Here is a 24,587-nt window from a genome sequence, read left to right as displayed (position 1 = left end):
GAAGAGGCAGAGTCTCCTGACGTGATCACGGGTACCTTTTCTATCCATGAAATATCTGTCATTGCTTTAGTTGACCCCAGATCTACCCACTCTTATATTTGTATGGAATTGATACCTCATATGGATATGCTAGCAGAGTCCACTAAGTTTGTAATAAAAGTGTCCAATCCCTTAGGCAAACATGCACTAGTGGATCAAGTATGTAGAAATTGCCCTTTGACAATTAGAGGTCATTGTTTTTCGACTAACTTGATGTTATTGTCATTTAATGAGTTCGATATAATCCTTGGGATAGATTGGTTGACTGGTCATAGTGTTATAGTCGACTGTGGAAAAAGATAATTGAGTTGAAATGTAAAGACGGGAATGTTCTTCAAGTTGGACCAAATGAGTCTGCCTGTAGTAATATCGTCTTTGATGACCTGTTTGATTAGTTAAAGGGAGCCATTGTATTTTCTAAGATTGACTTGAGATCTGGATACCAATTAAGAGTGAAAGAGCAAGATGTACCGAAGACTGTGTTTCAGACAAGATACAGATATTATGAGTTCATCGTCATGATCTTTGGTTTGACTAATGCCCTAGTGGTGTTTATGGATTTGATGAACCATATTTTCTGATCGTATCTAGATAAGTTTGTCATCGTCTTTATCGATGACATATTGGTTTATTCGCGTGATGAGAGTGAGAATGCAGAGCATCTGAGAGTTGTGCTGCAAACCTTGAGAAACAAGAAACTATATGCCAAGTTCAGTAATAGTGAATTTTGGCTTAAGGAGGTTGAATTCCTAGGAAACATTGTGTCGAGAGATGGGATCTGAGTTGACTTAAGCAAGATCTCGACTATTGTGGAGTGGAAACCGCTGAGGAACATAACAGAAGTCTGAAGCTTTTTGGGTTTTGCTGGATACTACAAACGGTTTGTAAATGGATTCTCTATGATAGCTATGCCAATGACAAGGCTACTGCACAAGGATGTCAAGTTTGATTGGACAGAAAAGTGTCAATAGAGTTTCGAGAAATTAAAGGCTTTGTTGACCGAAGCCCAGTGTTAGTGCAACTAGAGTTGGGCAAGGAGTTTGTGGTATATAGTGATGCATCCTTGAATGGTTTGGTGTGTGTGCTTATGCAAAAAGGTAAGGTCATAGCTTACGCTTCAAGGCAACTGAAGCCACATTAGAAAAATTACCCAACGAAAGATTTAGAGTTGGCTGCCATCGTAGTCGCGTAAAAAATTTGGAGACACCATCTGTATGGCGAGAAATGTTGGGTATTCACTGACAATAAGAGCTTAAAGTAATTGATGACTCAAAAGGAGTTGAATTTGCGGCAACGCCAGTGGTTAGAGCTGTTAAAGGATTACGAGTTGATTATCGACTATCATTCGAGAAAGGTGAATGTCATCGCCGATGCATTGAGTAGAAAATCATTAGTTGCACTGAGAGCAATGAATGTCAGTATGGCTTTGTCTGATGATGGTTCAGTTCTAGCAGAGTTGGGAGCTAGATCAACGTTTCTTCAAGAGATATACGAAGCTCAGAAAAGTGATGAGAAGCTACAAGCCAAGAAAACTCAGTGTGAATCAAGAGTTGAATTAGATTTTCATATTAGTACTAATGCATGTATAATGTTCAAAGATAGAGTTTGTGTACCTAAGGATAATGAGCTTATTCAGAAGATTCTATGAGAAGTACATAGCGGTTGTTTGTCTGTCCACCAGGGCAGTCTGAAAATGTACAACGACTTTAAGGAAATGTATTGGTGGTCAGGTATGAAAAGAGACATTTCAGACTTTGTGTCTAAGTGCCTAGTGTGTCAGCAAGTGAAGGCTGAACACCAAGTACCTTCGGGTCTACTTCAACCCATCATGGTCCCCGAGTGGAAGTGGTATCATGTCACTATGGATTTTGTATCAGGTTTGCCATTGACACTAAAGAAAGAGGATGCTATTTGGGTTATAATAACAGTTATTAGACAAGTTTGAAAATGGCACCTTATGAGGCTTTGTATGGGCGAAAGTGTCGAACGCCTTTATATTGGACTGAGCTAAGAGAGAGTCAGATTCATAGGGTCGATTTAGTTAAAGTTACAGAAGAGAAAGTTAAAGTAATTCGTGACTGATTGAAAGCTGCCTCAAAGAGATAGAAGTCCTCAGATTTGGTAGACAAGGCAAGTTAAGTCCTCGTTTCATAGTGCCTTATGAGATTATTGAGAGAGTAGGATCGGTTGCTTATCGATTGGCTTTACCACCAGAGTTGGAAAACGTTCACGATGTGTTTCATGTGTCCACGTTACGTTGATATAGATCAGACCCTTCACATGTGATTGAGCCGACAGAGGTTGAGATTCTTCCGGACATGACATATGGTGAAGAGCCGATCAAAATTTTAGCCCGAGAAGTTAAATAATTGTGAAATAAGAGTATTGCACTTGTAAAAGTTTTGTGGTGTAGACATGGAGTCGAGGAAGCCACATGGGAACTCAAGGAGACTCTGATAGATCAGTACCCAAACTTATACACAAGTAAGATTTTCGAGGACGAAAACCCCTAAGGGGGAGAAATGTAACATCTCGATTTTGGGGCTAGTCAGAATAGTGGTCTCGAGACCACAAATCTAAAGTTATAGAAATTATTTTATTATTATTTTGGAGTCATAGCATGTTTATATTAGTACATGAAAAATTTGGTGAGTTAATTTTGACGTTTATGAGTCCAATTGCGAAAAAGGACTAAATCGCATAAAGTGCAAAAGTTCTATTTTGATAGCTAAAGGTGTTATTTTATTAGAGAAGCAAAATTTAGGGATTTTAAAGGGCAATTACACCCTTATAATTAGAGTGGCCGGCCATAGGAGACATATGTGGTCAAAATTTCAAAATTTGTTGGGTTAGGTGACCAATTTTGACTAAAATAGAAATAAAATAAACGAAGGATGATATCATCCCTTACTCATCTCTTTTCTCGACTAAAAGTTAGCCATGGAAGGGGTTTGAGAGCTTAAAAATTTTCAGCAACTTGAAGCTCTCACAAGTAAGTGATTTCCATACCCTTTGTTGATGATTTTTGCATTTTTACGACCCTTGAAGCTTGAGCTTTCAAATGAGGGTACTATCTTGCAAAATGGTTGAAGGTATAGGGTCTTTCCATGAGAGAATTTAGGGTGTTTTCTGAAATTTTATGGAAGAATATGAGTCTTAGTTGTGTAATAGACAACTTTTGTGAAAGGTGTTACCATGAAAACACCTAAATGGACTATTTTGCACAAGTTGTAAAATAAGTGATAAATGTGTGAAATAGAGAGAATTTGGGGTTGCTATAAGAGCAAAAGGAGTTCAAGTAAGCTTAATATGTGAAGAAATTTGATAAAAATCGATTTTTAAGCATAGGGGTAAAATGGTCATTTTGGCAAAGTTTAGGGGTAAAACAGTCATTTTACCAAAGATGTGAATTTTTAATTACTTAATTTTATTTAGTGATTAAATGAGTGCATTTTTCTATTTTAGATCAAGAATTTCCAAAACCAAGCCTAGACCGAGGAAAAGCCAACCAAATTGACTAAATTGACTAGTGTTGTACGTTTTGTAATCCGAGGTAAGTTGTATGTAAATAATACAACTACATTTTTATTGTATGTATTGATTTGTATTCAGTCAATATAGCATGAATTTTTTGGTTGTGAAATTGAGAATGTATATTGATAATTGAGATAGTGGAAATTTCGTTGTAACCTTAGGAAGTAAATCGGAGATTCATGCCATGACATTTGGGTCATTTGTTTGTGAGATAATGTAAGACATGTCTGAGACATGCACCGCCCACATTATGAGAGCTAGTGTAAAACCATGTCGGGGATATGGCATCGGCATTGAGACGAGAGCTAGTGTAAGACATGTCTGGGACATGCATCGGCCTCGAGACGTAAGCCAGTGTAAGACATGTCTGGGACAGGTACCGGCTACGAGATGATTGTCAGTGTAAGACCGTGTCTGGGACATGGCATCGGCACCTTGTCTACGTTTAAGGCTTAATGAATATTCGGTAGTATTCTAAATGGTTCAACGATGAGAGTTATCTTCTTACGTTAATAAGGAAAGTATAACCGTGTTGTGGGTGGTACAGATACCTAATTGGTAGGTATGAGATATGAGCCCTATATATATAACTTGTGATTTTTATGGATGGTAATGAGTAAGTTATACTTATGCCTACCTCGGTATTATGAGCATGTTGATCATTGATATATTGTTGTTGTATATTTACTTATATGTAACTTACTAAGCTTTTATGCTTACTTCCTTTCCTTTCCATTTCCTTACAGTGCCTCCTATCTAGCTTAAGGATCACCAGAAGTTAGAGATATTGATCATACTATCAACCGAAGCATTCAGTATTGGTGGATTTATATTTTGATTCTGGCATTTATAGGACTTAGACTTTATTATTTTGTGTCTTTGAGATTTGTCCAAATGTGCTGGCTTGGGTTGGAAGCCTTTCAATTTGTATTATGCCTTGAATGATGGCTAACATTCATTTTGAATTTATAAAAGATGCATTATCATGGTGGAATGAATGTCTATTGTGGCTGATTTGATTTTAGAAATTGTGCTCATTTTAGTATTGGTTGGAATTTGTATGGAAACAAACAAGTAAGGGTGGCAATGAAGCTTGGTAAATAGCCTTATATTGTCCACATGGACAGACACATGGGCGTGTGTCTAGGCCGTGTGTGACACACGGTCTGCCCCATGGGAGTGTAGTTTGGCCGTGTGTCCCCTGCAGGTAAAAATTTTAAGTCAGTATGTATGGTAGTAAACACACGGGCGTGTGGAGGGCACGGCCTAGCACATGGGCATGTCCCTTGGCCGTGTGACATCATAAGCATGTTGATGTTAGAAATAAAATGTCCATGTTTTTACAGACGGAGGACACGGGCGTGCCGTGGCCGTGTGAGGGACATGGGCCATTGACACCGGCATGTATCTGGCCGTGTGAATACCCCAGTAGGTGTGAGTTAGAATTAATTCTACACAGGTGTGGGACACGGGCGTGTCCCAGGGTGCTTAGGCCGTGTGAATCACACGAGCCATCAGCACGACCATGTCAAAATGATCACACGGGCGTGTTACTCTTCCACATAGGCGTGTGCCTTGTTTTAAAGGCAAATTTCTTAAGGTTGGTTTAAGGACCCGGAATGGTTACGAATAGTTTTCAACGATCGATTTGGGGCTCGTAAGCCCATAATAAGAAGTTTATAATAGAAATTGAAAAATTTTTAAATTTGCACCGAGTCTCGATGACTTTGAGATCGGTTGTATGTATGAGACTAGGTTAGGTAACACTTTGTACTCCGCCCCGACGTGGGTTATGGGTATAGGCTGTTACATTAATGACAAGTTGGGTTTGGTATTAAGAGAGGTTGTTAACCCTATTTTTAACGTCTAATAAAATGCCTTGATTGAATATAGGTTTGGCCGCTCATGGGTTATTCGCACATTTTCGTAAACAAGGTGTGTAAAAACACTACCCTTAATCGTAGATCGGCAAAAGCTGAAATAAGTGATTGTTGATGCTACACGAGCATGCGTTCGCTCATGTGGTAATTCGAACAAATAAACTTAGGCGTTTGATCGTACCATAAGCGATTTCATGGGCATAAGCTGTTTTGGGTCGTGTTTGGCCGAAATGGGTTGTGTGTGCTCCACGGGTACATGGGCCCCATACAGGTAAACCACACGAATGTGTGGAGAATATTGGGTCAGGCCATGTAATCTACATGGCCAAGGCAATTTCTGGGCTATGTGGGCCACACGGGAGTGTGGGCCCCCATGGGCCCGTAATATGGGCCATAGGCCCATTTTCACTATTTAACTGTTAAGGTTGCACATGTTGCCCAAGATGACTGTGGACATACTGTTGGGTCGGTAAGTGTACCTAGACCCCCTAATTAGTAAAATGATTGAAATGCCCCTACATGGTAAATGACTGATATGCCCCTTTGAGATGTATGAGTATGTTTGAACATGCCATTTTATGTATATTGATCACATGTATGACATTATCACATGATGCTTGACATTTTGCATGGGGATGGGTTTATTATGATTGGAGGAAGTGTACTGTACTGGCAGCTTTGCTGCAAATACTGTTTAGTGTCGCAACCGGTACTACTTAGTGTGTAAGGATGGGTGGGTTGATCTTATCCCCACATGGAGTGTAGGGTTGGACAGAGATGGAGTGTAGAGGCTGATTGGGTAGGATTTATTGATTGCATATCTGTACTGTACTGTTACTGAGATAGGCTCAAGCCCACACTGATACTAATACTATAATGAGATAAGGCCATAACTGAAACTGAACCGTGACTGAATTGGGCCTAGGCCCAGACCGTATATGCTCTATGATTGATTATATGATATGGGATTACACACTGAGTTTTCATAACTCACCCATTTGTTTATCTGTAGAGGTAATCCCCAGGCTTAGGCGGGTCGGTGCTGCGAGGGACTCGAAGGTGGCCACACAACTGCACAGACTTTCTTATTGGGTTTTAAATTATATATAGTTTTATTTTGTGTGTTTTTGATGAAATAAGGCCTCTATAATTTTTAATCTTTAATTTTTGGGGTTCTATTTATTTTGATTTATATCTGCTAGTATTAGGATGCGGGTTTTTTCAAAAAGATAAACATTTTTCAAATCACCACGTTTACGCTGCATGTTTTTAGAAGCTTTCATAAGAAATAATGTTTTAAAATTAATAACAAATTCAATGTGGTTAACTTTTTGTCAAATGACTTAAGCTTTGAAACTAAACGAGATATTTTAAATCTTCGCTAAATTAACAAAGAGGTTAAATATAGAATGGGTTTTTCAATGAAATTATACTTTGTGATAAACACTGCAATGTGACATCGCCAGATTTGGCCGTAATGTTTGGGTGGGGTTTGTAGTATTACATTTAGTGGTATCAGAGCCATGTTACAAAACTCGACTGTGGATTTGGGTTTTCTCTAAAGCATGAAATCTCTAAAAAGATCTGTTTTAAATGATTTGAAAGTAGTTTGAAAAGTTTTATTGAATGTGTGGTACACCAAGCCTCCGGTGCCGATTCTGTAAGTCTTCTAAAACTGTTGCTTGTTTTAAACTGAAATGCTGAGACTACTATAGGTAGTAGACTGTACTGCAATGCTCTATTTAGGGTAAACTAAAACTATAGTAAGACTACCGATCTTCGAGAATGAACTCTGAATTACTGTTTTCCATAAAATATTCATTAATAAACACTGAAACTGTAAACTGATGCATAAATTGTTAATACAGATAAAGCAAAATTTGATAATGAGCACCAGAGGTACTTGTGGAAGGGGTACAAGAGGCTGCGGTGGAGGCCGTAGAGGTGCACAGGCTAGGTCTTCGATATTTGGCCACATGCCTAACTTTGAAGCTAGAGAGGCATCGGCTTCATCTGTGACTGAGACTGGGTCTCATGATCATGCAGCTGGGGACAACGCACTGTCCCAAGCTATGTTATGGATTCTTGAGAGGGTCGCTGGGACCAATACTGGTACTGTGGGCCGTGGGTCGGTTACGGAACAACTCCGGTCTAATAGGGCTCAATATCAATTGAAGCAACGGAGAGGATAATGGATGACCTTGACTGTACCTCCGAGCAGAAACTAAAGGGGACAGTGTCACTACAACGAGATGAGGCCTACCAGTGGTGGCTTACAGTTAAAGATGGCACTCAGTCCGATTGATTGACATGAGAATTCGTCAAGACCGCTTTCCAAGGAAAATATGTGGGCGTTAGTTATGTGAATGCACGGAGGAGGGAGTTTCTAAATCTGACACAGGGGGATAAATCAGGGGCCAAATATGAGGCTAAATTCTTTCGATTAAGCTACTATGCGCGTGGGATGGTGGCAACTGAATATGAGTGTTGTGTTCGATTTGAGGATGGCCTTAGAGATAGTTTAAGGGTTCTGATAGCTCCATAGAGGGAGTGAGATTTTGTTGCTTTAGTGGATAAGGCGAAGATCGCCGAGGATGTGAAACGCTCTGAGTGCCAGAATTGTGAGAAGGAAAGAGGTAGGAACAAGAGGGATTCAGAGCCCTCAAGTTCATTTCTGAGGCCTAAGAAAAAGGCCAGAGTTGATAGGCTGATCAAAGTTGGGCCCCCTGTTGCTATTATTGGACCGCAGCCCTGTGCAGATTATGGGAGATGCCATCAGGACGAGTGCTGGAAAAGGATTGGGGCATGTATGAGATGCAGATCATTGGAGCATCGTATCAGAGATTGTCCACGGAGGCCTGATCAGATGCAAGCTACTGGTATGGGTACTGTTCAGCCACCAAGAGGCCGTGGTCAGGCCAGAGGTGGTAATGGTATGGGCCGTGGTTAGAAGGCACCGGGTAGATTTGTTGGTCGCGCTAAGGTGAGGTAGCCAGCTCTGGTTTATGCTGCACGTCGCCGAGAGGATGGTGGTGCCCTAGATGTTATCATGGGTACGCTCTTTATTTATAATGTACCTTATACTTACCTTATACTGCACTGATAGATATAGGATCTACTCATTCCTATATCGCCTGTAATGTGTCTGAGACTTTGGATATCTTGGTTGAGAGTACTACAAGCGAGGTTACTGTGTTTAGTCCATTAGGGCATTCTATAAGGGTAGATAAACTGTTCAGAGATGTGCCTTTAGAGGTTTAATGAGTTATCTTTTTGGCAGATTTGATGGAACTTCCTTTTGGAGAATTTGACTTAATTCTGGGAATGGATTGGCTGGTGAAACATCGGCCAAACTTGGACTGTGCTGCTAAACGGATGGTACTAAGAATTGTGGAGGAGGACGAGGTAGTTGTTGTAACAACTCGATTTAGGGCCTAGTCAGAATAGTGGCCTTGACACCATAAACCCGGAGTAAAATAAATTATTTTATAATTATTTGGATGTTATAGCATGTTTATATTAGTGCATAAAAATTTTGGTGAGTTAATTTTGACATTTTTGAGCCCAATTGCGAAAAAGGACTAAATCACAAAAGTGAAAATGTCTTAAATTGAAAGCTAAGAGTGTCAAATCTACCATGTATCATAAATTGGGGGTCTTTAAAGTAAAATTAGGCCATTAAATAGGTGATGGCCGGCCATGGGACAAGAAATTAAAATAGTCAAGCATCAGGTGAAGTTTGGTGATTTATTTTGACCAAAATGACATAAAATAAAAGAAAGATGATATCATCCGTTTTCACTATTTCTCTCCATAAAAAATTCATCCTTTTTTAGGGGGTTTTAGCTTCAAAATTTCAGCAACTTATTCCTCTTACAAGTAGGTGATTTACATAATTTTTGTTGATGATTTTACATCTTGGACCCCTTGAAGCATGAGCTTTCAAATGAGGGGACTATCTTGCAAAATGGTGGAGAGTTCCAAATTTTTCCATGAAAGCATATGTGTATTTTTCTAAAATTTTATGGAAGAATATGAGTATTAGATGTGTAATAAACAACTTTTGTGAATGGTTTCTTTATGAAAACCCTAATAGGGACTATTTGACATAAGTTGGAAATTTGTTTATAAATGGGTGAGATAGTGGAAATTTTGGATTGCCATAAGAGTATTAATGGTTCGGCTAGGCTTTTGATAGGAGGAAATTTGATAAAAATTGATTTTCGAACCTAGGGGTAAAATAGTCATTTTACAAAAGTCTAGGGGTAAAATAGTCATTTTTCCCAAGTATAGATTATTGAGTGCCTAGATTGATAAAATGATTAAATTTGTGAATTTTTGTTATTATAGATCAAGAAATTCAAACTCCGAACCTAGACCTGGGGAAAGCCAAGCAAATTGATTAGACCGAATTGACACCATATTTTGTAACCGAGGTAAGTTGTATGTAAATAATACAACTACATTGCTAATGTGTGTGTTGATTTGTATTTGAATTAATATAACATGAATTGCTTGATTTTGGAATTGAGAAAGTATGATGATAGTAGAGATAGTAGAGTTCCCGTTTGAACCTAGGAAATAAATCGGATATCCATGCCATGACATATGGGTTATTGTGGGCTAGTGTAAGGCGTGTCTGGGACATGCATCGACCACATTATGAGAGCCTGTGTAAGACCATGCCTGGGACATTGCATCGGTATCGAGATGACTGCTAGTGTAAGACATGTCCGGGACATGCATCGACCTCAAGACGTAAGCCAGTGTAAGACATGTCCGGGACATGCACCGGCTACGAGATGATTGATAAACCGACCACCAATACATTTTCTCTAGGTCGTTGTACATTTTTACACTGCCCAGGTGGACGGAAAAACAACCACTATGTGCCTCTCACAGAATCTTCTAAATAAGCTCATTGAACTTGGGTACACAAACTCTATTTTTGAACATTAAACATCCATCAACACCAATACGACACTCAGATTCATATTCCATCTCACACTGAGTCATCTTAGCTTGCAACTCCTCATCATCTTTCTGAGCTTCACGGATCTCTTGTAGAAGTGTTGGTCTAGCTCTTAACTCTTCTAGGATCGAACCATCACTAGACATAGCCAACTGAGTATTCATGGCTCTCAAGGTGAATAATAACTTTCTACTCAAGGTGTCGGCGACTACATTCGCCTTTCCTGGGTGATAGTTAATCAACCGTAATTTATACATAGTTTTACCCCATGTTTAACGCATTTTATGGATGATTTCCTATTAGAATTGGTGAATTCGATGCTCCTAATGCTTTAATTTCATGTATTACACTTAGGAGAGCATAAGAGAGCGAAACGAACGAGAAACGGGCCAAAACCGGAGAAAATTGGCCAAAGTACGAAACCAACACGGCCTGGACCTCCTCACACGGGCAAACCACACGACCATGTCAATTTGACAGGCTCGAGCACGGCCTAAAGTAATAGCACACGGGTGTGTCCCTACCGAGCCCAAGTTGAGTCCAATTCGGAAAAGGCTAATTTTGAGGGCTCTTAGGAATTCCAAAGCCTATAAATACACCCTAAATGAGGAAGAAAAATGAGGCATAGATTAGGGAGTAAGGAATTACTCCAAGGAAGCCGATTGGTCCATCTTAGAAGCCGGATTCACCATCAAGACTGAAGATCTCTCCTAGTTTTGGGTTTTCTTTATGTTTTGTATTCTTTATTATTCTAAGATGTTTTTTATTTAGTTATGAACTAAATCCCCTAAATACCCAAGGGGAATGATACCTAAGACGAATCTTGTTATTATTTTCTGAATTGTATGATAAATATTTAACTTGTTCTTAATTATGTGTTCTTAATTCTTGTTTTGATATCCCAGGATATTGATTCAAGATAATCTCTTATTCAGAGGAGGAATAGACCCTGTCTAAGAGTCCATTTGTCATAATTAAGTGGAGTTGATTGCGCGCCTAGACATAGGGTGACAAGATTTTGCCGGATTATCATGAAACCTAACAAGGGGATCCATAGATCAAGTTAATGCAACCCTAGGGTGTTAATTAGAGAAAGGTCTCAATTATTCAATCTAGGGATTAGACATTATTAGTCTTGAATAGGGATAATAACATAACTTATAGATCTTTACGGAATAAGTTAAATGAATAAATCTTCCGATTCGGAGCTAGAATAACAAGTACAGTCTAGGTGGATTTTTCCTTAGGTATTGTCTTAATTCAATCGATTTTCCCAAAAGCAATTCCCCAATTCTATTCTCTGTGAATTCTTAGTTTAGATAATTAGTTAGTTAAAACAAAAACCTCTTTATTATTAGGCTAGATAATAAAAAGACAGTCATTACTAGTACTTTTAGTTCCTTTGGGCTCAACAATCCGGTCTTGCTAAAACTATACTACTGTTCGATAGGTACACTTGCCTACACTGCGATAATAGTTAGTTTTAAGAACGATTAATTATAAATATTTAAAACCTATCACGAAATCACGCGATCAAGTTTTTGGCACCATTACCGGGGAACTAAAATATTAGGAACACTCAATTTTTATTACTTTAACCATTTATTTTTCTTGCAATCTAATTTTATTTTTAATTTTATTCTAATTTATAAATTTTTTTTTCTTTCTTCTGACAGATTTTTATAGTTTATGACTAGAAGAAACCCGTCAGGACCACTACTTTTTGACGAAGAAATCGATCGCACAGTTCACAGAAACCAAAGAGAAATAAGGCGAAGGTTAAGAGACACAGAGAACGAGATAGAGAACGATATTCAAACCCGAACCGCAGAGATGGCTGAAAACCAAGACAATCAGCTACCTCCTGCAATTGCAGCTAATCAAAATCCTACTCCACGCACTGTGTATGATTATTCTAAACCTTCTTTAACAGAAACTGAATCGAGCATAGTTAGACCTGCTGTAGCTGCAAATACTTTTGAACTAAAACCTAACACTATTCAAATGATACAGCAATTTGTTTAGTTTGATGGTTTGCAGGATGAAGATCCCAACACTCACTTAGCAAACTTTTTGGAACTATACGATACATTTAAAATTAATGGCGTTTCTGACGATGCCATTCGTCTTCGGTTATTCCCTTTCTCATTGAGGAACACAGCTAAACAGTGGTTGAACTTGTTACCACGAGGGTCAATTACTACTTGAGAACAAATGACGAAAAATTTTTTACTAAAATATTTTTCGCCGGCTAAAACGGCTAAATTACGTAATGATATCTCTTCTTTTGGGCAGATGGATTTAGAAACACTCTACGATGCATGGGAGAGATACAAAGACCTTTTGAAAAGGTGCCCTCACCATGGGTTACCGCTTTGGCTTCAGGTTCAAACATTCCATAATAGCCTGAATCCTTCAACTCAGCAAATGGTTGACCCAGTTCCTGACGGAACCATCAATAATAAACACCTGAAGATGCTTATGAGTTTATAGAAGAGATGTCATTGAATAACTATCAGTGGCAAGTCATGAGGACAAAGCCAACAAAAACAGCTGGTGTTTATAACGTCGATTCAGTCACCATGCTCTCTAATCAGGTAGAACTCTTGAATAAGAAAATTGATGGTTTTCTTAGTTCTTCACAGGTTCACCTAGTAATGCAATGCGAAGCAAGTAGAGGTGAAACAAGCCATTCGAAATACCAACCTTATGGCCACAACATGGATAACGAGCAATTAAAGTACATGGGTAATAATCCTCGACTTCGAAACAATCCATATAGTAACACTTACAATGCAGGTTGGAGGAACCACCCCAATTTCTCTTGGGGTAGTCAAGGAAATCAAAGACCAAAACCACCTTCAGGCTACCAACAACCACCCTACCAACAGGAAAAGAAACCGAACCTTGAAGAGATGCTCACAAAGTTTATCTCTGTGTCAGAAACCTGTTTCCAGAACACCGAGACAACACTTAAAAATCAACAAGCGTCGATCTAAGGGCTCGAAACTCAGATAGGCCAGCATTCCAAACTAATCTCAGAAAGACCACTAGGAAGTTTACCTAGTAACACCAAATCAAAAGAACATGTGAAAGTAGTTACATTAAGGAGTGGGAAAGTGTTAGCGGAATTTGAAAAGAAGCTAACACAAGAAGCCGTGGTAAGCGGAAGGGGGGAAGAAAAACCCAAAAATAGTGACAAACTAGTGCCGAAGGAATATAAACCTCTAGTTCCATACCTAGCAAAATTGAAAAAAGACCGCATTGATGCACAATTCGGTAAGTTTCTTGAACTTTTTAAGTAATTACATATAAACTTACCTTTTGTTGAAGCCATCTCGCAGATGCCTACATACGCAAAATTGTTCAAAGAGCTTTTAACAAATAAAAGGAAATTCGAGGACTTATCTACAGTAGAACTTAACGAGGAATGCTCAGCCATACTCCAAAACAAGCTGTCAACCAAATTGAAAGATCCAGGAAGTTTTACTATCCCTTGCTTAATCAGTAGTCTGAATGTTGAGAAAGCATTAGCTGAGTTAGGCGCTAGCATTAATTTGATGCCATATAAAATGTTCAAACAACTTGGTCTTGGGGAACCTAAACCTACTAGGATGAGTATTTAATTAGCTGATAGATCTCTTAAATATCTTAGGGGCATTATAGAAGACATACTTGTGAAATTAGATAAATTCATATTTCCTGTTGATTTTGTTGTGCTTAACATGGATGAAGATGTGGAAGTGCCTTTAATTTTAGGGCGCCCATTTTTAGCCACTACTAGGGTTGTAATCGATGTGGATGAAGGTAAATTGGAACTTAGAGTAGGTGACGAGGAGATTATCTTTAAAATTTATGATGCTATGAAGTTTTCTAGGGAACAGGATGACTCTTGTTATTTTATTGACTCTATTGATCATACAACTCAAGACTCTTTTCAGGAAATTGTACAAAAGGACACGACGAAACTGTATCCAGCTCAAGAAAAGAAGACAGATAATGAACATAATGAGCATTCTTAAGACAAGTAGAATATGAGGGCATTAAGATAAACGATGAACTTAAGTAAAAACCCTCTATTGAATAGCCTCCTAAACTGGAACTTAAACAATTACCAAACCACTTGGAATACGCATTCTTTGGAAATAATTCTACATTGCCAGTTATCATTGCTTCTAACTTGCAACCCAATGAGAAAGAGGAATTAATCCAAGTATTAAAAGAATATAAAAAGGCCATAGCTTGGAAAATTTTTGACATTAAAGGAATCAGCCCTTCTTTTTGTACCCACAAAATTTTGATGGAAGATGAATACAAACCATGTGTGCAAGCTCAAAGACGACTGAACCCCAAAATGAAGGAAGTTGTTAAAACCAAGGTAATTAAACTTCTAGATGCTGGAATTATTTATCCTATTTCTGACAGTTCTTGGGTAAGTCCAGTGCAGGCTATCCCTAAGAAAGGAGGCATGATGGTTGTGACCAACGAGAAGAACGAATTAATCCCAACAATGACAGTCACAGGATGGAGAGTTTGCATTGACTACAAGAAACTGAATGATGCCACAAGAAAAGATCACTTCCCCTTACCATTCATTGACCAAATGTTGGAAAGATTATCCGGGCACATGTACTACTGCTTTCTAGATGGACTCTCTGGTTACTTCCAAATCCCAATAGCTCCTGAAGATCAAGAAAAGACAACATTCACATGCCATATGGTACTTTCGCTTATCATAGAATGCCTATTGGATTATGTAATGCTCCACCACTTTTCAGCGCTGTATGATGGCCATCTTTGATGAACTCGTGGAAGATATCATGGAAGTATTTATGGACGATTTCTCAGTATTCGGTAACTCTTTCCATCTCTGCCTTAAAAATTTAAAACGAGTTTTAATAAGATGTGAGGAAACGAATCTTGTGCTTAACTGGGGGAAATGTCACTTCATGTTCAAGAAGGTATTGTATTAGGGTATAAAATTTCTGGTAAAGGGATTCAGGTGGACAAATCTAAAATAGAAACAATCGAAAAGTTACCCCCTCCTAGTTCGGTTAAGGCTATTAGAAGCTTTTTAGGACATGCTGGTTTTTATAGAAGATTTATTAAGGATTTTTCTAAAATAGTTAAGCCTTTGACTAAATTGCTAGAAAAAGATATACCTTTTAATTTCAATCATGAGTGTTTAAAAGCATTTAATACTTTAAAAGATAAATTAATTAATGCTCCAATTATCATTGCACCTGATTGGAACTTACCATTTGAATTAATGTGTGATGCGAGTGACTTTGCAGTAGGTGCAGTATTGGGACAGCCAAGAGACAAGCATTTGCAACCTAGCTATTATGCTAGCAAAACTTTGACAGCTGCACAAGAGAATTATACTACTACAGAAAAAGAATTGCTAGTTGTGGTTTTTGCATTCGATAGATTTCGATCATATCTCATATTGTCTAAAGTCGTTGTTTACACTGACCATTCCGCCCTGCGCTACCTTTTAACTAAAACTAATGCAAAACCTCGACTCATTCAATGGATTCTCCTATTGCAGGAATTTGATTTGGAAATTCAGGATAAGAAAGGAGTTAAAAATCTCGTGGTTGATCATCTATCCAGGCTTGAGAAATCCAATACCAAGGAACTAGATGAAGTTGAAATAAATGATTCATTTCCTGAAGAACAATTTTTCGCTATATCTGACTCTGATGTACCTTGGTTTGCAGACATTACAAATTTTTTAGCCGCTAACATTATCCCAAAAGGGTTAACACACCAGCAAAATAAGCGATTCTTTAATGATGTGAAAAACTACTTTTGGGACGACCCCTTTCTTTTTCGCAGATGTGCAGATCAAGTCATTAGAAGATGCGTTATAAGATCCGAAACATCAAAAATACTGGAACATTGCCACTCAGGGCCAACTAGAGGACACTATAGTGGAACTAAGACCGCACATAAAATACTTGAATCAGGTTTTTACTAGCCCTCGTTATTCAAAGACGCTAACAGGTACGTTACTTCATGTGGCAAATGCCAACGGACAATTAACATATCTAAATGTGATGAAATGCCTCAAAATTATATGCTTTCATGTGAAATATTTGACATTTGGGGTATCAATTTCATTGGCCCATTCCCTGGTTCTTTTAGGAATAAATACATCTTAGTAGCAGTTGATTATATGTCCAAATGGGTGGAAGCCCAAGCTCTACCTACTAATGATGCTAGAGTGGTAGTAAGTTTCCTTAAGAAACTCTTTTCAAGATTCGGAACACCTAGAGCAATTATCAGAGACAGGGGCACTCATTTTTGTAATACCCAATTTGAAAAAACTCTTAAGAAATATGGAGGTCATCATAGAACAGCGACCCCATACCATTCTCAAACTAACGGACAAGTTGAAGGGGCAAACCGAGAAATCAAATGGATCCTTGAAAAAATAGTAGAACCAAACAGAAAAGATTGGGAAATGAAAGTAGATGATGTCTTATGGGCTTACAGAACTGCTTTTAAGACACGCATAGGAACATCACCTTATAGACTTGTTTATGGAAAAAGTTGTCATCTACCATTCGAACTAGAGAATAAAGCTTTTTGGGCTATTAAATTTCTAAACCTTGATCCTGAACTTGCAGGAAAAAAGAGGTTGATGCAGCTGAACGAACTTGATGAGTGGCGAGCCAATGCATACGAAAACTCATGCCTATACAAGGAAGAAACAAAGCGGTGCCATGACACTCGTTTAAAGCAACAACAGCAATTTGAAGTTGGAGATCTTGTCCTCCTATACAACTCAAGACTCAAATTGTTTCTTGGGAAACTTAAATCGCGATGGTCAGGACCTTTCGTAATTCAATCTGTTCTTCCATACGGCACAATAGAGGTAAGTCACCCATCACACGGTACTTTCAAAGTAAATGGACATCGTCTCAAACTTTATCACGGGAAGAATTTTAAAAACGATGGAGATGAGCTAAGACTCCACAAACCGCCCTGAATAAACCAACAAGGTAATAGTCGAGCTTAGGATATAAACAAGCACTTCTCGGGAGGCAACCCGGGTACTAACGATTTTAAATTATTTAAATTTAAAGTTTCAAACATCTAGTTCACTAACAGAGTTTTTGAACCACAGGTTCCTAACTCCACATGGCCTACCACACGGCCGTGCTTAAAGACGTATGACCACCACAGACGGAAACACGGGCATGCAAAACGGTCGTGCAAAAACAAGGGTACAAGTTATCTTTCCCAACACGGGATGCGATAAGTGGCCACGGGTGTACGACATGCCCGTGTCTATCACCCGTGGACAACACTGCCAAAATAACACGGGCGTGCACAGCGCTACATGACCGTGGAAGAAGTGAACCACATCACACACGGTCGTGTAACATGATCATGTAGCTACACAGCCTAGACACATGGGCATGCCCAAAGGCCGTGTGACGACATCTCACTTCGCGACAAACACGAGCGGGACACGATCCACACGGGCGTGTGAATCGGCCGTGCCATTTGAAAAAAAAATTTAGATTATCGATTTTATTTTATTTATTTTTGAAAATTCTTTTGTTTTTAAAACGGCTTATCTTTATGATTACTATCAAATTATTCCCCCAATTATCCTTTTGTCCTTTTGAATCATGTTTGTCCTCCAGTTATATTTCCAGCAACTCGCTCTCGCTAATCCAAGAATTTCATCCATTTTCAACTCGGGAAGTTTCACTTCTCTCCTAATCTTATTTTTATATTGTTATATCTATCTTTGTACATTGAGAGCAATGTACATCTTAAGTGTGGGGGGAATATTTATTTCATTATCAAAAAAATCCCTGAATGACTACCTTGTTCTCTTGAAAAGCTCTCATATCATATTTAGGATAAATTTTGATTGATTTATTATTTTGATTGATATATCTTGAATTAAAACATATGGATTTATGCATTGATTATTTAAACTTTAAGACATTAGAGAATCAAGCATAATAAGTTGATTTTTAAGAATTTAAATCTTAGGTTGTTTCCCTAAAGTTTAGGTATTACTTTGAGTTGGAATTCACAAGTTTTAAACATCAAAAAGCCATAAAAGCCATAATTTTTGTGAGATTTTTGAGCCTTTTGAGGCGTCAGTATTGAACTGTTATTCTAGACTTGCTTGATTATGCATGTCGAGGCCACACCATTTGATTTGACATGTCAAAATGATTAAGGCACTTAGGATTAACCCAGTCATGCCATGAAAAGCCTACCTCTACAATTAACCCCTAGTAAACCCCCTTGACCCTAACAAGCCATTTCTTGTATTACCCTTTATATTAACCCTTAACCCATTATTGTTGAAATCCCCTAAATTAATCCCTATTTTTGTCGAGATTTGAGTTGAATAAATTGCTTAGCTATGTCTTGTTCTTAATAGTTAGTCTATGTTATTTAACTTGTTCTTAAAAAAAAGAAAAAAAAACTATGTATACACATTAGTAATTCCATATTTTGAGAAGAATTTATTTTGACTATGAGTTGAGGATTTTGCTTGAGGACAAGCAAATGCTTAAGTGTGGGGGTATTTGATAAACCATAATTTATACATATTTTTACCCCATGTTTAACGCATTTTATGGATGATTTCCTATTAGAATTGGTGAATTTGATGCTCATAATGCTTTAATTTCATGTTTTATACTTAGGAGAGCATAGGAGAGCGAAACGAACGAGAAACGGGCCAAAACTGGATAAAATGGGCCAAAGTACGAAATCAACATGGCCTGGACCTCCTCACACGGGCAGACCACATGACCGTGTCAATTGGGCAGGCTCGAGCACGGCCTGAAGTAATCGCACACGGGCGTGTCACACGAGCGTCCCCTGCCGAGCCCAAGTTGAGTCCAATTTGAAAAAGGTTAATTTTGAGGGCTCTTAGGCATTCCAAAGCCTATAAATACACCCTAAATGAGGAAGAAAAATGAGGCACAGAATAGGGAGTAAGGAATTACTCCAAGGAAGTCGATTGATCCATCTCAGAAGCCGGATTCACCATCAAGACTGAAGATCTCTCCTCAATTTCCCCTTCAGGAATTTTGGGTTTTCTTTATGTTTTGTATTATTTATTATTCTGAGACGTTTTCTTATTTAGTTATGAACTAAATCCCCTAAATACCTAAGGGGAATGATACCTAAGACGAATCTTGTTATTATTTTCTGAATTGTATGATAAATATTTAACTTGTTCTTAATTATGTGTTCTTAATTCTTGTTTGATATCCCAGGATACTGATTCAAGATAATCTCTTATTTAGAGGAGGAATAGACCCTGTCTAAGAGTACATTTGTCATAATTAAGCGGAGTTGATTGCACGCCTAGACATAGGGTGACAAGATTTTGCCGGATTAGCGTGAAACCTAACAAGGGGATCCATAGATCAAGTTAATGCAACCCTAGGGTGTTAATTAGAGAAAGGTCTCAATTGTTCAATCTAGGGATTAGACATTATTAGTTAAATGAATAAATTTTCCGATTCGGAGCCAGAATAACAAATACAGTCTAGGTGGATTTTTCCTTAGGTATTGTCTTAATTCAATCGATTTTCCCAAAAGCAATTCCCTAATTCTATTCTTTGTGAATTCTTAGTTTAGATAATTAGTTAGCTAAAACAAAAACCTCTTTATTATTAGGCTAGATAATAAAAAGACAGTCATTACTAGTACTTTTAGTTCCTTTGGGTTTGACAATCCGGTCTTACTAAAACTATACTACTGTTCGATAGGCACACTTGCCTACATCACGATAATAGTTAGTTTCAAGAACGATTAATTATAAATATTTAAAACCTATCATGAAATCACGCGATCAATGATAATCATTGTAAGACCATATCTGGGATATGGCATTGGCACCCTACCCTATATTTGAGGCTTGTCGAATATCCGGTAAAGTTTCGAAGGGTTCAACGGTGAGAGATGCAGTTTAAGCTAACGAGTAAGGTATAACCCTGTTATGAGTGCTACAGGTACTTAATTGACATACATGAGATATGAGCTCGATATATTCTATGAGATTTATATGGGTAGTGATGAGTAAGTTGTGCTTATGCCCATTTTTATGTGATGAGCATGTTGAAGAATGGTAAAATTTTTGTTGTATATTTATTTATGTACAACTTAGTAAGCTTTATGCTTACTCCCTCTCTTGTCCCATTTTCTCACAGTGACGCTTAAATAGTTTGAGAATTCAACGGATGTCAGAGGCTACGATCACACTATCATCCGAAGTACTTGGTATAGTTAGACTTCTTGTTTTTAAGTATGGCATGTAAATGGCTTAGACTTTATTGTTTTATGTCCTTGAGAAATTAGCCAAATATCTGGCTTGGATTAAATCCTTTCATTTTAATGGTCAATATTCATTTTAATATTGTATAGTAGATGTTACTTTTTATGGATGAGTAAATTTGCACAATTGAAATGTTGTCTATTGTGGTTGATTTGACCATATGACGTGCCCTTGTATTGGTATAGAGTGATCTTATGCAGGTTATGTAAGTAAAGTTGCAAAGAGGCTTGGTAAATAGCCTTATTTTGTCCACATGGGTAGACACACGAGCATATGTCTAGGTCATGTATGACACATAGCTAGCCTTGGGTGTGTTGTCCGGCCGTGTGTCCCTTGCACATAAATTTTGCAAGTCAGTATGCATGATAGTAAACATACGGATAGAGACACGACCGTGCATCTCAGTTGTGTGAAGGGCACGGCATAGCATACGGGCGTGTACCTTGGCCATGTGATCCTTAAGAAATGCTAACGTCAGAAAAAAATGTCTAGGTTTTTGCATACAGGCTAGGACACGAGCGTGTCATGGCCGTGTGAAGGGCACGAGCCAGGGGCACGGGCATGTGCCAAGCTGTGTGAAAACACCTGCAGGTATGAATTTGGAATTAATTCCACACGAGTGTCGAACACGGGTATGTCCCTGTATTGCCTAGGCCATGTGAGCCACACGGGCGTGTTGCCCCTCCCACACAGGCGTGTGCCCCTATGTCAAGTGTGATTTTTCTAATGTTGACTAAAGAACCCGAGTTATTTTCGAATGATTTTTGATTTGTGTTTTGGGCCTATAGGCCCATATTAAGGACGTGTTGATAAGCTTGAGAAAGTTTTAAATTTGTCCAAGTCTTCAAGACTTGGAATTGGTCGTAAGCACGAGTTTAAGTTAGGTAACGCCTTGTACTCCATCTCGGCGTAAGATACGGGTATGGGGTGTTACCTTTAGTGGTATCAAAGCATGGTTTAGTTGGTTCTAGGACTAACCTAGCACGGGTACGAGTCTAGCTATACATGCCATAATTGTATATTGATAGTGTGATGACCCCTGACGATATAAATTGTGTTTTATTCATATAGTAGATAGATCCTATCGTAGCTATGGCAGATGACGTGAAAAGTAATGCACTGGCTCCCGCTGAAGGGACTGGGCCAGTTGATAGTGGGCCCATGACGAGTCAGGGTGGAGGAGCTAGAGAAGCTTACCTCCATATGATGGACGCGTGGAATTCGGAGTTCATTTGTGTGAATCTGAATACTCCACCTCCCCCACCTCCCCCACCTCCTATGATTCCACAGTATGCCCCTGTAGCTCTGCAAGGAGTGTATTTGGTTAGGAGAGAGAAACCCCTAGTAGATAAGATACAAAAGCAAGGGGATGAGGAATTCCGGGCTAAGGTTGATGATAACCGGGAGATAGCAGAATTTTGGTTAGAAAATACCATTAGGGTATTTGATGAGTTATCGTGCACCCCTGAGGAGTGCGTGAAGTGCGCACTGTCACTCCTACGAGACTCAGCCTATCAATGGTGGAACACCCTTGTGTCGGTTGTACCAAGGGAATGGATTACATGATGGGATTTCTTCCAGGAGGAGTTCCGGAAGAAGCACATTAGTCAGAGGTATATGGACCAGAAAAGAAAAGAGTTTTTAGAGCTAAAGCAAGGCCGCAGGATAGTAACAGAGTATGAATGTGAGTTCGTGAGGCTTAGCAAATACGCTAGGGAGTGCGTGTTTACCGAAGCCATCATGTGCAAAAGATTTGGGGATGGATTGAATGAAGACATCCGATTGTTAGTTGGCATCTTAGAATTAAGGGAATTTGTGGTGCTCGTGGAAAGAGCATGTAAGGCTGAGGAATTGGGAAAAGAGAAGAGAAAAGCTGATATTGAATCTCAAGACTCAAGGAAAAGACAGATGGGGAAATTACAGTAGTCCTCATCTAAGAGATCGAGAGAGTTTCCTACCCAATCCAATGTGTTAGTAGGGTTCTCGAATAAGAGCAAGAATAAGCAGAACACGGCTTTTAAAGCTCAGACCACTTCTATCACGAGTGTCGGTAGTGCTCGGCCAAATAGGCTGGAGTGTTCACAATGTGGTAGACGCCATTTCGATGAATGTCGAGTGAAAGAGAGACGTTGCTTTAAATGTGGATCACTAGACCACTTCATCCGAGACTGCCCTGAATTAGATGAGAAAGAGAAAAAGCCAGAAATAAGGGCGAGTAGTGCTCCCTCGAGGGGTAGTGTAACACCCCTCACCAGTATCCAACACTGGGACAGGGCTCGAGGCATTACCAGACTTAAATATTCATAAACCTAAAAAACTGGGTCACCAAATTTCCCCCAAAATTAAAACTTTTAGAACATATGCATATCATCCCTTATGTAGGCCATCGAGGCCTATAACCTACATTAGGGCGGTTCGGGACAAAATCGAAAACATTTGGTAAACTTTGGGCTCCACAGAAAATTTTCCTTATCACAAAGTGTCACATGCTTGTGTTAGATAGGCCGTGTGGACTCACACGCCCGTGTGGCTTGGGGCACGCCCATGCCCTTAATCCGTGGGTAACACTAACTTTTAAACACGGCCATGACACACACCCGTGTGGCCTGCCCGTGTTCAATACTGACTTTGGGACACGACTATAGGGCACACCCGTGTGACCTACCCGTGTCCTATGCTAACTTAAAATTAAACATCCATGTTCAGGGCGCTAACAACTTATTACCATATCACACATTTATTCCATTGCCATGACCACCTCGAATGGTCCTAAGGCATTCACTATGTACATATGTCATAAAATTCTTATACATAGTGAACAAGCATAAACACATACCCACATCACAAGACATTTACACATATCATGGATGAATAGGCTTACAAGCCAAAATCATTATAAGCCACATCTCATGGCTACATACAACAAATAATTATAAGACAATAAATTTGGCTAATAACAACAACATCGGTCACAGAAAAACTAAGTCCCTATACATGCCACTCACTTGAACACGTTTAACAAATACATGTCAATACTCTAAGGGTAAAGGCTCGATAGTGTGATGCTACATCCGACGATCTCCAATGTAACACCCCGTGCCCGAGACCATTGCCGGAGTCGAACACGAGGTGCTGACCGACTTAGTTCATTTACTTGCACAGTTCATTTTAAAAATTTCCAGACAGCTGGCTAACTGTGTTGCTGTCACCTTAAAAATCATATCTTGAGTTCCACAACTCAAAAATCAGTTTCGTGATTTTTCCCTAAAACTAGACTCATATATGCATCTACAATATTTTTTCTATAATTTTTGGTCGGGCCAATTAGTACAGTTTATTAGTTAAAGTCTCCCATGTTACAGGGATCGACTACACTGACCTTCGCGCATTACAACTTGGATATCTCCCTGTACAGGGCATCAATACTGATGCCGTTTGTTTCTATAGAAACTAGACTCAAAAAGGAATCTATAAATATATGGCATGACTCCTAATTATCTCTGGTTAATTTATAATTAATTTCCAAAGTCGGAACAGGGAATCCAGAAACCGTTCTGACCCTGTTTCACGAAAACCTAAATATCTCTTAACATACAACTCATATGACCGTTTCGTTTCTTCCATATGAAAGTAGATTCATCAAGGTTAATTTACATAATTTATTCACTATTTAATTCCATTTCTACTATTTTTAGTGATTTTTCATATCCACATCACTGCTGCTGTCAGCATCTGCCTTTAAGGTAGACTTTACCTATTTCATAGTTTCCATGATTCAATTAGCCCTTTTTTTTGCATACATAGCACAAAGTATAATCATGATTAACCATTC

The 24,587-nt window shown here is 38.8% G+C and overlaps 1 non-coding gene across 1 annotated transcript; it reads right to left on the bottom strand.

The window, feature by feature from the left end:
* Window positions 1–12,687: 12,687 nt before the first annotated feature.
* LOC121208226 (small nucleolar RNA R71) lies at window positions 12,688–12,794 on the bottom strand. Its single transcript, XR_005903186.1, has one exon. It is a non-coding gene; the product is annotated as a small nucleolar RNA R71 (small nucleolar RNA).
* Window positions 12,795–24,587: the final 11,793 nt, after the last annotated feature.

This window comes from Gossypium hirsutum, chromosome A01 (genome assembly GCF_007990345.1).
Source record: "Gossypium hirsutum isolate 1008001.06 chromosome A01, Gossypium_hirsutum_v2.1, whole genome shotgun sequence".
NCBI lineage: Eukaryota > Viridiplantae > Streptophyta > Magnoliopsida > Malvales > Malvaceae > Gossypium > Gossypium hirsutum.
The sequence above is the reverse complement of the archived record's forward strand: the minus strand, read 5'-3'. Positions and strand labels throughout refer to the sequence as shown.